The sequence below is a fragment of the Macaca nemestrina genome, chromosome X, assembly GCF_043159975.1.
Source record: "Macaca nemestrina isolate mMacNem1 chromosome X, mMacNem.hap1, whole genome shotgun sequence".
Lineage (NCBI taxonomy): Eukaryota > Metazoa > Chordata > Mammalia > Primates > Cercopithecidae > Macaca > Macaca nemestrina.
The window spans coordinates 80,295,781-80,309,885 of NC_092145.1; the positions used below are offsets into that span (position 1 = coordinate 80,295,781).

General features: G+C 42.3%; 1 long non-coding RNA gene across 8 annotated transcripts in view; it reads left to right on the forward strand.

The window, feature by feature from the left end:
• The first annotated feature begins 210 nt into the window (after positions 1 to 210).
• The window catches only part of LOC105496944 (uncharacterized), a 37,647-nt gene continuing 23,752 nt past the window's right edge, over positions 211 to 14,105 (forward strand). For 2 of the 8 annotated variants that reach the window (XR_011618211.1, XR_011618214.1), the window contains exons 1-3: positions 211 to 430; positions 13,044 to 13,190; positions 13,805 to 13,959. This is a non-coding gene — a long non-coding RNA (uncharacterized lncRNA). The other 6 variants (XR_011618215.1, XR_011618213.1, XR_011618208.1 and 3 more) reach the window with 6 other exon arrangements.

Consider the following 14,105-nt stretch of genomic DNA (forward strand, 5'->3'; position numbering starts at 1 on the left):
ATAATGGGAGAGGGATTGACGAAAGAAGGATGGGCTGAGGGAGGGATGTGATGGTGGAGGCCAGTGTGACCGAGGGGAGGGGAAAAGTGAAAGAAGCAGAGTGGGATAGCGTCCTGGGAAGGGAGTGAAGGAGGTCGGTGGACCGCTAAGGGTTAGACTCCTAGAGGCGGGAGAGCGGGCGCGGGGTTAAGGGGCGTGAGCAGCGCATGCGCTGGAAGCACACTGCGGCGATTCTGGAGCGGTTGTGCTTTTCTGGCTTCAGCGTTGCGGCTCAAGGCACAGTTGGTCATGTGCCTGCTGTCCATTGCCGCTAAGGCCTGCTGCTGCCATTCAGGCGTCTCTCTCTCTCTCTTTCATGCCGCTCTCTCCACCCCATCTTGGGACGGCCGGCTCTAAGAATTCCTGCTACGACACTGAATTCAACCAGGAGGTAAAGGAACGATGTAGGGGAAGAACAGAACATGGAGGGCGGCGGAGGGAACTTGGGCCAGGAAGATCCTTAATTTGTTCATTTTTCCAGTTCACGGGAGGAAAAAATGGAATCCGTTACAGGCCCCAGTTTTCCAAAAGGATGTTGAGCATTTGCTTCCCATTGTGAAAGGAATGCGGACTCCTTACCTCTAACTAGAGTCAAGGCACCTGAGCATCGGTGTTTTCCATAATGTTCCCTGTTTAAAACATTTGTGGTTCGTCATTTGTAGCAGATGTATTTAAAGGGCGAGGCCTTAGGATTATGTTCAGCCGATGGTTTATGAGAGTTTCCCTTGCCTTTGTTCAGGTTGACTGGTCTTATGTGAATCCCGGGGTACTCTAGCCCCCTCCCTTGGAGTTTAGACCCATTCCATCTAGATCTGGGATTCACTCTGATCACCTGCAACGCCTTCTTTCCCCAATTCAACTTCCCTAGTTTATCGCTTCTACCCGCAGTAGGGAAGGCTGGTAATGGCTCTCCTTGGGCATTGGGGCAGAACAGTGGCGAGAAACACGTCCACATAGCATCAGGCATGCATACTGTATACAAATAGGAGCAAGAAGGGAGAGGACTAGCGGGCTGCGCAGGGTATTTGAGAGGCTGGATGAGGAGGCGCGGCGCCGAGGGGCGGCGCTCAAGCTAACAGTATTTGAGAAGAACTGAGTTAAGGGGAGGGGCTCCAGTGGGTGGCGGGGAGAGGGAGGCACGCATGCGCAAGACTTGAATGGAGTAGGGGTTGGAGGTTTGGAAGGTCAGGAAGGGAAGGACTCGCAGGCATATTTACGAACGCAAAGTTGCTAGGAGTTGGTACCAGCAGTTGGGAGGTAGAGGTGGAGCTCATGCGTATTTGAGACAACATCTTGAAGGTTGGGGAGAACGGTAAGGAGGAAGCGGCGCGCATGCGTATTTCAGACGGAGTGCCGGGGAGGGGAGGCGCTCAGCGTTCGGGTAACTAAGGTTGCAAAATGGCGAGGGGGGAGGTAAGCTGTCTTTGCTTGGCCATCTTGGGCTAGCAGGCCCTGCAGAGAACTACCTTTTTAGCTGAGTGAAGGGATCAGTCAACCTGAGTTGGAGTTCTCCCATGCTGTGGCCAGATCCACTAGAAATTAAGCCAGAATCTTAGCCTCTCACTGGCCTATCGGTAAGTGGGTTCAAAAATGAGGAGGAGATGATGACTCTGCAAAAGGTTGCGGCAGCTGGCGGTGCGTAGGAAATGCGTAAAAAGGGAGCACTTGGAGACAGGCCACATTTGGGCAGTACGCATTCGGAGGACTCTCTCTGGCTTTCCGATCTTGGGTCTCTGTACTTGGCTCTGAATACAGTCATCCCATCAGAGTAGCAAAACACTGTGGTTGTAGTGTGAGAATCTAATGTTAATGTTGGCCGAAAGCCCTTGATTTTCTCCCCTGAGAACATAGGCGTGAGGGTTTGGATGTGTTTCCAAATGCTTGTTACTCTTTGCTGTAAACCTGGAATTTGGACCTATGGCTGCCTGGGACTCATACTGTCGTGGAGAAAGATAGAAAAGTAGTTAATGGCAGTGGTGGTATGAAGGTGACCTGGGCTTTCACCCTTTCCTTTATTTTTTCTTCTGTAGAACTTTCAGCACGGTTTTGTCAAGGGGGAAGATTAGAGTTTCTATTTTAAAGGCAGATGTACTGTCATGACTCTCTGAAGACTTGCTGTGAATCGCTAAAACTAGTAATTTAGCACTTAGATACAGATACATAGTTAGAAAGGGCACAGGATTAAAAAGTGAAAAAAACATCTTTTTCCAATAATCCTAGCTATGATTTCATGATGGTCCTTTTCCTTCTCTGGACCTATTTCTCTCTCTCGCTCACTTATTTATTTCCTTTTAGACAGAGTCTTGCCCCGTCGCCCAGGCTGGAGTGCGGTGGCGCGATCTCAGCTCACTATAACCTCCGCCTCCCGGGTTCAAGCGATTCTGATGCCTCAGCCTCCCAAGTATTAGCTGGGGTTACAGGTGCGCGCCACCACGCCCGGCTAATTTTTGTATTTTTAGTAGAGATGGGGTTTTGCCATGTTGGTCAGGCTGGTCTCGAACTCCCGGCCTCAAGTGATCCGCCCGCCTCAGCCTCCCAAAGTGCTGGGATTACAAGCGTAAGCCACCACGCCCGGCCACTGGGCCTATTTCTCTATCTGTAATAATGATTAAATGTCAATAGCACTTACTACGTTTGAGGTTCTGGTCTGCGTGCTTTTACATAGGCCGTAACTCATTTGGTACTCTCGACCATCTTACGAAACAGCAGTACTGTTATTAAGTTTTTACAAATGAGAAATTTGAGGGACACGAGACTAATTTGTTCAAGGCTTTACAGCCAGTTGAATGGCTGAGACAGGGTTTTTATCCAGGTGGGATGGCTCTAGAAGCCTGTGCTCTTAAGCATTATGCTTTATTCCCTAAAAAGAGGAGGCGAATTTAAAGGAACTTTCTTTTATGATTTCAAAATCTGTTTGTAACTAACCAAAGCCATTTGAGAAAGAAGACCTGTTTTCTGTTTCTGACTGTGCAGACTACAGGGGTTACATACCTAGGAGACAAAAGGTAAAGAATTGTTGATTTGGTGCCTAGTGGGGTGGCTATCCTTAACTACCCTTGTCTTCTGTGCTTTTTGTTCTGCAGAGGGTCTAAAATGGCCGACTGCGGCAGGCTGGACACACCCTTCTTGTTTTGCCTGATTTTCTGTCTGCTCTAACGCTTTGAAACGTCTAACCAGTCATTTGCTGCAGTACATGTTTTTTTTTAACCCATTATTAATATTTCGCCGTGTTGATCCAAATATACAATAGTGATGGAAAGGTTATTGTCTTTTTTCTTGTAATAAAAGACTGAAAATACATTTGTTTCATTTTTATTATTTGCTTAGGATACATTCGTGGAAGTGGAGTTAGTACATCAAAGGGTATGAACATTTTAAACTCTCAGTGTCTATTGCCAAACTTCTTCCCAAAAAGGTTGTATCAATTTTTACTCATACAAGCGCTGAATGTTGTTGTTTGTTAATTTTTAATGGATAAAAACCAGTATTAATTTTTCATTTGCTTATTAGTTTGGATTTTCTTCCTCCATATATATCTCAGCAGTTTTCTTTCATGTAATGATAGTTCATATCTTATGTTGATTTATGCGTTGAAGTTTTAGTTTAGTGTTTATTATTATGTTTGAGTGTGTTCTGTAAATAAAGATTACTCAGACTTTTGTAATGTTATAAATACCTACTCCATGTTATTGTTTGCCTCTTAATTTTTGTCTTTAAATTTTTGGTTAGTAGAGATTTGAAATTATTTGGCAAATTTGTCTTCTATTTTGTGATTTTTTCTTCTATTGTTTAAATTTGAATAGCTCCCTCAGTCTAGAAATTTGATAAATTTCATAACTTTGCTTGAGGATAACTATCAAGCATGGGAGAAAAAACATCCATAATTTCACCACCCAGAGAGAACTATTGTTAATACATTTATTCACTTCATTCTGTGCATTTTTCTATGCAGTTGATAATATATGTGTACTATTTTATATTGTGTTTTGTTTTTAACATTATAACATGCGTATGTCCATGTTAAACATTCTTTGTAATTGTCAGTGTTTCATGATGTTCTGTTGTATGGAAGTATTTTATAGATTTTCAGTATTTTAAATTATGTAATGAATATCTTTTCATTTGGTTTTTATTATTCATCTATTTTGGGTTGTTATCGAAGAGACTTCTAGAATTAGTTATTTGTCAAAAGATTTGAACATTATAAAGAATTGGCATAGTTACTTTTCAAAAAATTAATGTCAGTTTTTGTACCCAGTCGTTTAGGTACTTATAAAAAAATGTTTTTGCTTTTTTTTTGCTGACTCCATATGTAAATGAATGAATGGTATCTCTTCATTTTTTTGTTTTGTTTTGTTTTTTTTGAGACAGGCTCTCCCCTTATTGCTCAGGCTGGAGTACAGTGGCGTGATCATGGCTCACTGAAGCCTCGACTTCCAGGGCTCCAGAGATCCTCTTACCTCAGCCTCCTGAGTAGTGGGACTACAGGTGTGTGCCACTATGTCCAGCTAATTTTTAAATTTTTTTGTAGAGATGGGATTTTGCCATGTTGCTCAGGCTTGTCTTGAACTCCTGGGCTCAAGTGAGTCTCCCATCCCGGCTTCCCAAAATGCTGGGATTACAGGGGTGAGCCACCACACCTGGCTGATGTCTTTGTTTTGTGATACAGTTCTTTTATTATTTGGTGAGGCTGGACTTTAGATCTTAATTACTAGCTCTTATTTCCTTTTGTGAATTATTCAATTTGTGCCTGAATGTTATTTGTAAGTTGCAAATGTCATTTGTTGCAGATATGCTCCCAGTAATATTTGTTGCCATTGAGTCTGAAGAAATGTTTGCAGTTCCAGATATAACTGCTGTGTGGATACATGTCTGGTTCTTGGTAGCCATTTTGAGATAACATTTGTCTGACCTCTTATCTTATTTTTGTTTTTATTTTTAGAGTGTAGGTCTTGCCCAGGCTGGTCTTGAACTCCTGGGCTCAAGTGATCCTTCTGCCTCGGCCTACCAAAGTGCTGGGATTACAGGCATGAGCCACCTTGCCTGGCCTTGTCTGACCTTTAAACAGAAATCCATTGCTTTTTATCTAAAAGGAAAGCACTTTTGAGTACTGTGTAACAGTGGTGCTTCCTGGCTCTGGGCATGGGGAGAAGACAGGGCAACATTTTGTCCCTAATGAGAAACTAATTTAGACAAGAAACAAAACAGTGGTCTCTTCTCCCGCATCCATTCAGGGACGGGTCTTATTTTAAATATTTGAGTGGCCTGAGGGAGGATATAGGCAGGTAGTGAAATGTCCACATTTATGCATACTGTTAAATGCTTTGGGGATGTGAAATGCATTAAGGAACACACTAGCATGTGAGAAGGCACCAGGAGTTGTCTAATTGGCAGAAAGGAACAGTGTACAGGCAAGAGCAGTGTAATAACTTTAGGGGAAAATAATATGTTAAGCTTATTAAATAACAGCCTCATAGAGACATTGGGTCCCAAAACAGTGATCTCAGTATAACTGTCAACAACTTGCTGATGTTTTCAGCCCTATTTGCTGGTCAGAGACAAAAAAGCCATTAAAAACCTAGGTATTATTAAGAAAGGTATGAGACACAGAAAAATGCCATTCTATCTTTGTGTAAAACTGTTACAGTGGTAATAACTATTACAGTGGTAATCTTACCTCAAGGAGTCTGTTATTATCACTCACACGATTTTGAAAAGGGAGTGGGCAGAGTGTGTTACCTCTCTGTTTCATTTTTCTTGTTTATAATACATAGGTGAATTAGATATTCTCAAAGGTCTTGGAGGGGTCTAATTCTGGTTTCCTGAAACTGAATGTTATTTCTAGTTTAGAGAATCTGTTTAATTATGTTTATTAAATAAACTATTCTAACATTCCTACTCTGATCTGTATATTATCTATTTTGTATTTAATAGCATTCTAACTTTTTTTTTTCAGTGAAGGATGAGGATTATTGGATTTAGAAGTGCCAAATGAGCTGTTACTTATTGCTTTTTGCTATCCAGTTACACTGGGTTAATCCAGTTAGTTGTAAGCTCCCATTTTTCAGCATTTTGCTAGCTGTAGATATTAAACCAGGCTCATGTGAGTAGTAGGGTGGGGAGGTTAAGAGGAGTATATAAGCAAAAAGGGAAAAAAAACCCCCTCATGTTTTAGAAGAGGGGGTTGAGAAGTTCCTTTATTGGAAGTCTGTGCACGGAAGTCCCATTTTACATCATGCCAGTGTCTAGTTCCCAATTCCATCTATGGCCAGGGGTTAGGGAAAGCCTGAATATTTGAAATAACCAAAAAACATTTAACCTTTGATTTCTATAATTTGTTCCTCCCCTGTCTTGATGTTACAGCCAGCAGCAGCCTGGAGCAGCACCCCCTGGGAAGAAATTTTACATCGGCCATTATAATACAACCTGATAAGTGTTACAGCACTTATCAGATTGTATTGTAATTGTCTGTGTATATATGCCTGTCTCTCTTCCTGTTATTAGTTAGACTGTGAGCTCCTTGAGGGCAAGGAAGGTGTCTTCATCTCCAGAGCCCAGCCTGGCACATTAGTAGGCCTCAGTAAATGTTTATTAGATGAATAAATGAATGACTCATCAGCAAACATTTATTGTGTGCCTGCTAAAGTGAGCTCCACAGGCTCTGGACTGTCAACTGTTTCTTCAAAAAGCATGTGGTCAGAAACTTGATATTTTTGTATATGTCTTCCTAAGAGTTTCTCATGAGACAATGCCATTTTTGTGTTTGGATTTCAGTCCTTGATATTTACAGATGTTGCAACTGTTGCTATTGCTGACACTTGCTTTCTTGGTGGGACTTGAGTGATAACTGTTAGATTGGGGCCTCATCCTCAGGGCCCAGGTAATCATCCAAATAGTCCAAATAGTATTCTTAGATAGGACTTTGCTCTTTCTTTCTCTTTCTTTCTTTCTTTCTTTCTTTCTTTCTTTCTTTCTTTCTTTCTTTCTTTCTTTCTTTCTTTCTTTCTTTCTTTCTTTCTTTCTCTTTCTTTCCTTCCTTCCTTCCTTCCTTCCTTCCTTCCTTCCTTCCTTCCTTCCTTCTTTCTAAGAGACAGGTTCTCACTCTGTTGCTCAGGCTGGAGTGCAATGGCGCGATCACAGGTCACTGCAGCCTCGAACTCCTAGGCTCAGGTGATCCTTCCACCTCAGCGTTCTGAGTTAGGACTACAGGTGTGCGCCACCACCCCTGGCTAATGTTTGTATTTTTCATAGAGACGGGGTCTCGTTTTGGTGCCCAGGCTGTTCTCGAATTCTCGAATTCCTGGACTTAAGCGATCTACCTTCCTCAGCCTCCCAGAATACTGGGATTACGGGTGTGAGCCACAGCACCCAACCAGACTCCATATTCTAAGCCAAGGGTGGGCAAACTTTATTGCCAATGGGCTACCTGTTTTGCAAATACAGTTCTATATTGGAACACAGCCACGTTCATTCACTGATGTTTTACCTGGGGCCGCTTTTGCATCCCAATGGCACAGTTAAGTAGCTACTAGGGTGGTGCAAAAGTAGTTGCTGTTTTTGCCATTCAATATATTGGAGACATTGTGGCCCACAAAGCCTTTGTAGAAAAAGATTGCTGTGCCTACTCTGGATCATCACTCGACAGTGATGGTTTCATTCCTCATTCCATTCACCAGACCAGAAATTCATATTTATTTACTTCATTTGTCATTGCTTATGACAAGTCTTTTTCCTCTTTTACAGATAAACCAGCTAAGACATGTTTTAAAGTAGGAAATTATAAGACCTCCCCCAGGGTCCTGCAGTCAGTCAGTTATAATCTGTCCTTCAACATCAAGCTTTGAACCTCTACTCTAGAAATACCTTTTATTGTATTCAAACTTGAAACACATGGACATAGCATGCTTTGGTGCCTTCGCCCTTGTTCCTCTCCTTCCTACACAGTTCTTTGCAATGAGAATATGGGAAATAAGGACTTAATGTGGGATAAGGCAGAAAGGTAAGCTGAGGCAAATGTTTAGAGGTTCCTAACACTAATTTTTAAATGAAGAAGTGGGGTGTCTGAAATATTCATTTATTTAGACATATACAGGTAGTGAGCCTAGACTTCCAAGAGCTTAGAGCACCTCCCCTTGTGCCTCCCCAACTTTACATGTACTATCTTGGTAACCTGCCTATGAATACATTTTGATTCATTTCACTTCATTAAAAAGTCGGAGAGCTCAAAGTCATATTTGAGAAAGCTAAATTTAAAACAAAATGGAGGAAACATTGAATAGGCTCATCTTGTTGGATAGGATCATCCTAGGAATAAAATAAAATAGAAGGAAAAGTCTTACAGCCATATTGTTAAAGCTGCTTGCTGGATTTTTCCCAAAATTTTATTGTGAAAGTTGTCAAACATACATACAGAAAAGTTGAAAGAATTGTATGGTGAAAAGCTATGTACCCAACACCTAGATTTTTTTTTTTTTTTTTTTTAATTTTTTTTTTTGAGACGGAGTCTCGCTCTGCCGCCCAGGCTGGAGTGCAGTGGCCGGATCTCAGCTCACTGCAAGCTCCGCCTCCCGGGTTCACGCCATTCTCCTGCCTCAGCCTCCCGAGTAGTTGGGACTACAGGCGCCCGCCACCGCGCCCGGCTAGTTTTTTGTATTTTTTAGTAGAGACGGGGTTTCACCGTGTTAGCCAGGATGGTCTCGATCTCCTGACCTCGTGATCCGCCCATCTCGGCCTCCCAAAGTGCTGGGATTACAGGCTTGAGCCACCGCGCCCGGCCTAGATTTTATAATTAACATTTCACTATACAGTCATGTGTTGCTTAAAGACAGGATGTGTTCTGAGTAATGGATCATTAAGTGATTTTGTTGTTGTGTGAACATCATAGGGGAGTGTACTTATACAAACCTAGATGGTATAGCTTACTACACACCTAGGCTATATGGTATAGCCTATTCCTCCTAGGCTACAAACCTGTACAGCATGTTGCTGTATTGAATACTGTAGGCATTTGGAACACAACGGTAAGTATTTGTATATCCAAACATATCTAACATAGAGAAGGTACAGTAAAAACATGGTGTTATTATCTTATGGGACCACCATTGTATATGCGCCTGTGACTGAAATGTTACTATAAGATTCAGGACTGTTTGCGTTATCACATTAACTCATCTTTGTTGAATAGGTTTTAAAAATCTGTCTGTCGTCCATGTTAATGTCATCTGTATCTGACCCATCATGGTGCTGAAAAAGTTTGTTTTCATTCTTATTTGTGTCTTCTAAGTTGGCATGAATACCAGCACAGCACAACTATGTGTAAGCAGATCTGTGTAGGAATGAGAGTCTCAGGGAGAGAATCCACGTTGTTTCTGAAAGAAAATGGCTATAGCTCACTGTTGTTTACTGGAAATAGTAGGGGGAAGGAAAGATGGAAGTCCAGGTCCAGTGTCATATACTGCCTTGCACCTTACTCACTTCTCTGCCTTTAGGGTAGGTGGTTTTCTGAGCAGCTTCTGCTTGGTTCTTTCCTTTAAGGCTTGCTGAAGGAGAAACAACAATGTCATATTGAAATGCCAATGAGGCAATATTTAGCATTAGAATAACTCTTTGGAATTCTAGCAAATGGATTTTTAGTTTGGGCTACTGTCTAATAGTATTCTTTGAGCCTTTTCTGTTAGCAACAGCTGCAGTTTCAGTTAGGAAGCACCATGAAATTTTGTTTGTCTTTATCCATGGACATGATAATGGTCAATGTTACCTGTTTGTGTCTATCTCCTTTGATTTAAACTCAAGGGTAGAGACTGTTTTACTGATCTTTGCACATCTCTTACACTGTAAAGTTTGTATTCATTTATAGGGATATACCCCCAAATATATGTTTAACAATATTAAAAAAAAGATTTAGATATGGGCATATTCACGGTGTTTATAACAGTAAATAATGGAAAAACTTACCTAGTCATGAATAGGAACTTGGTTAAATACATTTTGGTGTATTCATGTAATGGTGAAAGGACACAAAGATAGATGTGTACCCGCCCCCCACCTGCTACACCCTTGTTCTGCTCTCTAATCTTTGCACATACCAGAGATTTCGTAAGTTCTGTGAGTACCTGGTTTTCTGCACGTACCAGAGATTTTGTTTTGCACATACCAGAGATTTTGTAAGTTCTGAGGCAAGGTCACAAGACGTGTTTAAGTAAGATAAACTCTTGCTGCCATAAACCTGCTCTCCCGCCTCAAAGTTTGAACCAAAATATCAGAAATGGCGGGAACCAATCATAGTTAGCCAAATCGCCTTGTTCAAACACTAGCCAATCATATATCTGATTTGTATAATAACTCTATGCCCACTTTTCTTAGACTATATAACACTGCTCGGAGCTCAGTGGGGGAGCTCTCCTGCCTGTCTCGTTTCACGAGCGAGGGAGAGTTCCAGGTTCGAACCTGTAATGAAGATCCTTGCTGCTTAGCTTTGACTCTGGACTCTGGTGGTCTTCTTCGGGGAATAAACGGTCTGGGCATAACAATGGCACAACATAGCCATTAAAAATAAAAATAGTCTTGAAGATAAATATTTGACTTAGAAAGATGTATAGAGCATATTAATTGAAAAAGGGCTAAAGAGAAACAGTATAGTTTCATCTAATCATTGTAAAATAAGAATTCATGTTTGTGCATGTATATGAAAGTTGTTGGAAGAACGTACCCCAAGTGTTAAACTTTTCTGGGATTCTGGCTGATTTTTTTTTTTTTTTTTTATGAGATGGAGTCTCGCTCTGTTGCCAGGCTGGAGTGCAGTGGCATGATTGTGGCTCACTGCAACCTCTGACTCCCTGGTTCAAGCGATTCTCTTGCCTCAGCCTCCCGAGTGGGATTACAGGCATGCGCCACCACGTCCAGCTAATTTTTGTATTTTTAGTAGAGACGAGGTTTCACCATGTTGGCCAGGATGGTCTCGATCTCCTGACCTCGTGATCCGCCGGCTTCCGCCCCCCAAACTGCTGGGATTACAGGCGTGAGCCACTGCGCCCGGCCTCTGGCTGATTTTTACATTCTTTGCCTAATATAGTTCCGGATTTTTTTTTTTTTTTTTTTTTGCAGTGTTCATCTATGACTATCAAAGCTAGAGACACATTGAAACTATTTCCATTTTGAAACTGTTGACTTGAACAGAAGTGGAATAAGTGGGGGTGGTGAGGGGTTCTGGAAACTGGAGAAATTTAGTTCGGAAAAGAGCTGGGTGGGGTGGGGGAAGGGAATGGTGGAAATAAGATCGCTGTCTTCAGAGGAAGGCACTAACTACCACCTACCCTTAGATTCCTGGCTCCTTAGTGCAGGCATTTTCTGGATCAGTGTTTACACCGACCATTTATTTCCCAATTAGGCCCTCTACACATTCCTTTTCTACCCTTGTCCCTCTGGGCTTTAAAGCTACAATAATTGCTAGTGGCAGCAGCTACTTATGAATATGCAAGTCTTGCTCTAGTAAATGGTAGCCTTAGTTGCTCCAATAAAGAGATGGCTCAAACCTATCAAGGCTCCTGCTTCCCCTCTCCTCTCAGCTAGGCAGCACCAGTCTTCCTTATCTATGGTGGGAGAACTTTCTGCCTTGGTCTCATGGTCACTAGTAGATGAGAGGACAGATTCTTTCTGGCTGGTGGTAGGTAAAACAGTTAAAAATGAGTCCTGGGTAACTGCTCCTTGTGTCTTCCAGGGGTTTGAGTTGAGGGTTGCCCGCATCTCACTGAGTAACAGGAAACTTAGCAGTATTGACTTGTGCTGCCAGCATATAATGATAACAGTAACCTGGGCTTTGGGCCATTGCTGAATTGCCAGATTTCTGGGTTATTTTTCATGCTAAGCAGCTAGGGACTGAGAAACTTACAGGCAATAGGCTGCTCCTTAGAAAGGACCCCTTGGCCAGGCAGGGTGGCTCACGCCTGTAATCCCAGCACTTTGGGAAGCTGAGGTGGGTGGATCACCTGAGGTCAGGAGTTTGAGACCGGCCTGGCCAAGATGGTAAAACCCCATCTACTAAAAACACAAAAATTAGCCAGGCGCGGTGGCGGGCGCCTGTAATCCCAGCTACTCGGCAGGCTGAGGCAGGAGAATCACTTGAACCTGGGAGACTGAGGTTGCAGTGCTTGAACCCAGGAGGCAGAGGTTGCAGTGACCGAGATCACACCACTGCACTCTAGCCTGGGCGACAGAGCAAGACTCTGTTTCAAAAAAAAGAAAGAATGAAAGGACTCCTTGATGGTCTTTGGCTTGTGTCTCATGACTCAGAGCCTGTTACTCCAGTGGTTGATTCTTGGAGGTAGGGGCATAGCCACTGGTCTGCCTAGTTTTTGTGGTCCTATTGATAACCCAGACAGCTGGGTGAGGGAGCAGATAATGTTCAATTCCTTTTCACTTAAGGTAAGGTGAGTGGTGGTGGGAGTTGAGATTGTAAATGATAGGGTCTTGGTCCAAGAGCCCATAGTTTTGTAACCTTTTCCTATCAGTGTGAAAACCAGATGCCATCTGATGACTAGATGAAGGTTTCATTCACCTTTTGCAGGCTGTTTTGGTCAGGACTAAAGAATATAGGTTCATTAACTGCCAGACACAGAAGGGCCACTAAGGGGTCAAGTTTACCCCCTTATTCACGGCGATATTGAAGTCTAAAGAGGGGAAGAACTTGAAGGAAACTACGAAGATAAGCATTAGAGTTCACATCTGGGTACTAACACTTTGGTGTAGTCATTGGTACCTCTGTACCCAGTTCTCTCATTTAAAATAAAGGCAGGAATCCTTACTAATAATCGTAGACCTTGTAACTGCCTTTGCCAGATAATATAATTGTGATGCTAAGTGTGAATGCTTAGCAAGAGTAAAATCTGAGATCCATGGTGTGACTGGCTGGATAACTTGACTAAGGTGGTAAAAATAAAATTAAAGCTAGATCTCAAACCTTGACTGTTCCATCTTATGTTTGTTTCTTTCTTCTCCCTGTCCTATAGGTGATGCCACATGCAATCAGAAACTATGCCACTGGTGAAGAGGTATATTGAGCCCTGCCTGGTTAACCTCCAGTGAGGTTATCAGAGAATTGGGAGAGGCTCAAACCAGCATCCTGCACCTAGTTATCAAACCATTGTGAAGTCTTGGTAAGTGGCCAGTGGCTTTGGTGGGCTTGCTCAGTTAGTGGGATGGGGTAGGGTAAGGGTGCTTAATAGGCACTAAGCAATTACTGGATATTTTCACATTATGATATGAAAAAAAGTCTTAAAATATTCAGGCTGTGCTACAGAATAAAGAATCTAACCTCTTTTTTCCCTATCGTCCCATTTTTACAGATGGGGGAATTAGAAATTGCCCAAGATTATATGAGGCCACAGTAGATGGCACAAATTGCCCAAGATTATAGCTAGTTGGCATAGAAAATGGATTTGAGTCCAAGTCAGTACTATGTCTTCTACTCAGTGCTTCATCTAGGTTCTATCAAATCCAAGGAAGCCGTGTGAGACAGAAATGTTTTTATTTCACAGTAAAAGATTTTTTTTCTTTTCTTTTTTTTTTTAAATAGAGATGGGGGTCTCACTATGTTGCCCAGGCTGGTCTTGAACTCCTGGGCTCAAGTGATCCACACACCTTGGACTCATTTCACACTAAAAGATTTCTGTAATAGCTCCTGAGATTTTACTCCTCTGATGTTGGAAATGTCCATGGTGTGAAGTTTTATTATGCATAAAATCACCTGGGGTGCTTGTTAAACATGCAGATTCCTGGATGGCCAGAAAACTTCTCATTGGTCAAGAGCAACATTAAGATCTGCCTGTTACTCATACTGATGCTTCCTGCCCAGCAAGTTCATCAGAGGAAGAGGATGAATTACGGTTGCCATGGATGTCCTTGTGAGGCAGTTGGGAAGCCTTGGTAAGTTGCCAGTGGCTTGGGGTTCCCCAGTTGGTGGTAGAAAAGAGAAGGGAAATAGGTTATGATCTCGCCCTTTCTAACTTTCTAGCTTTATTAAGTACTTACTAAATGCCAGAGACTGTTGCAGATATTAACAAAGTCTTGCC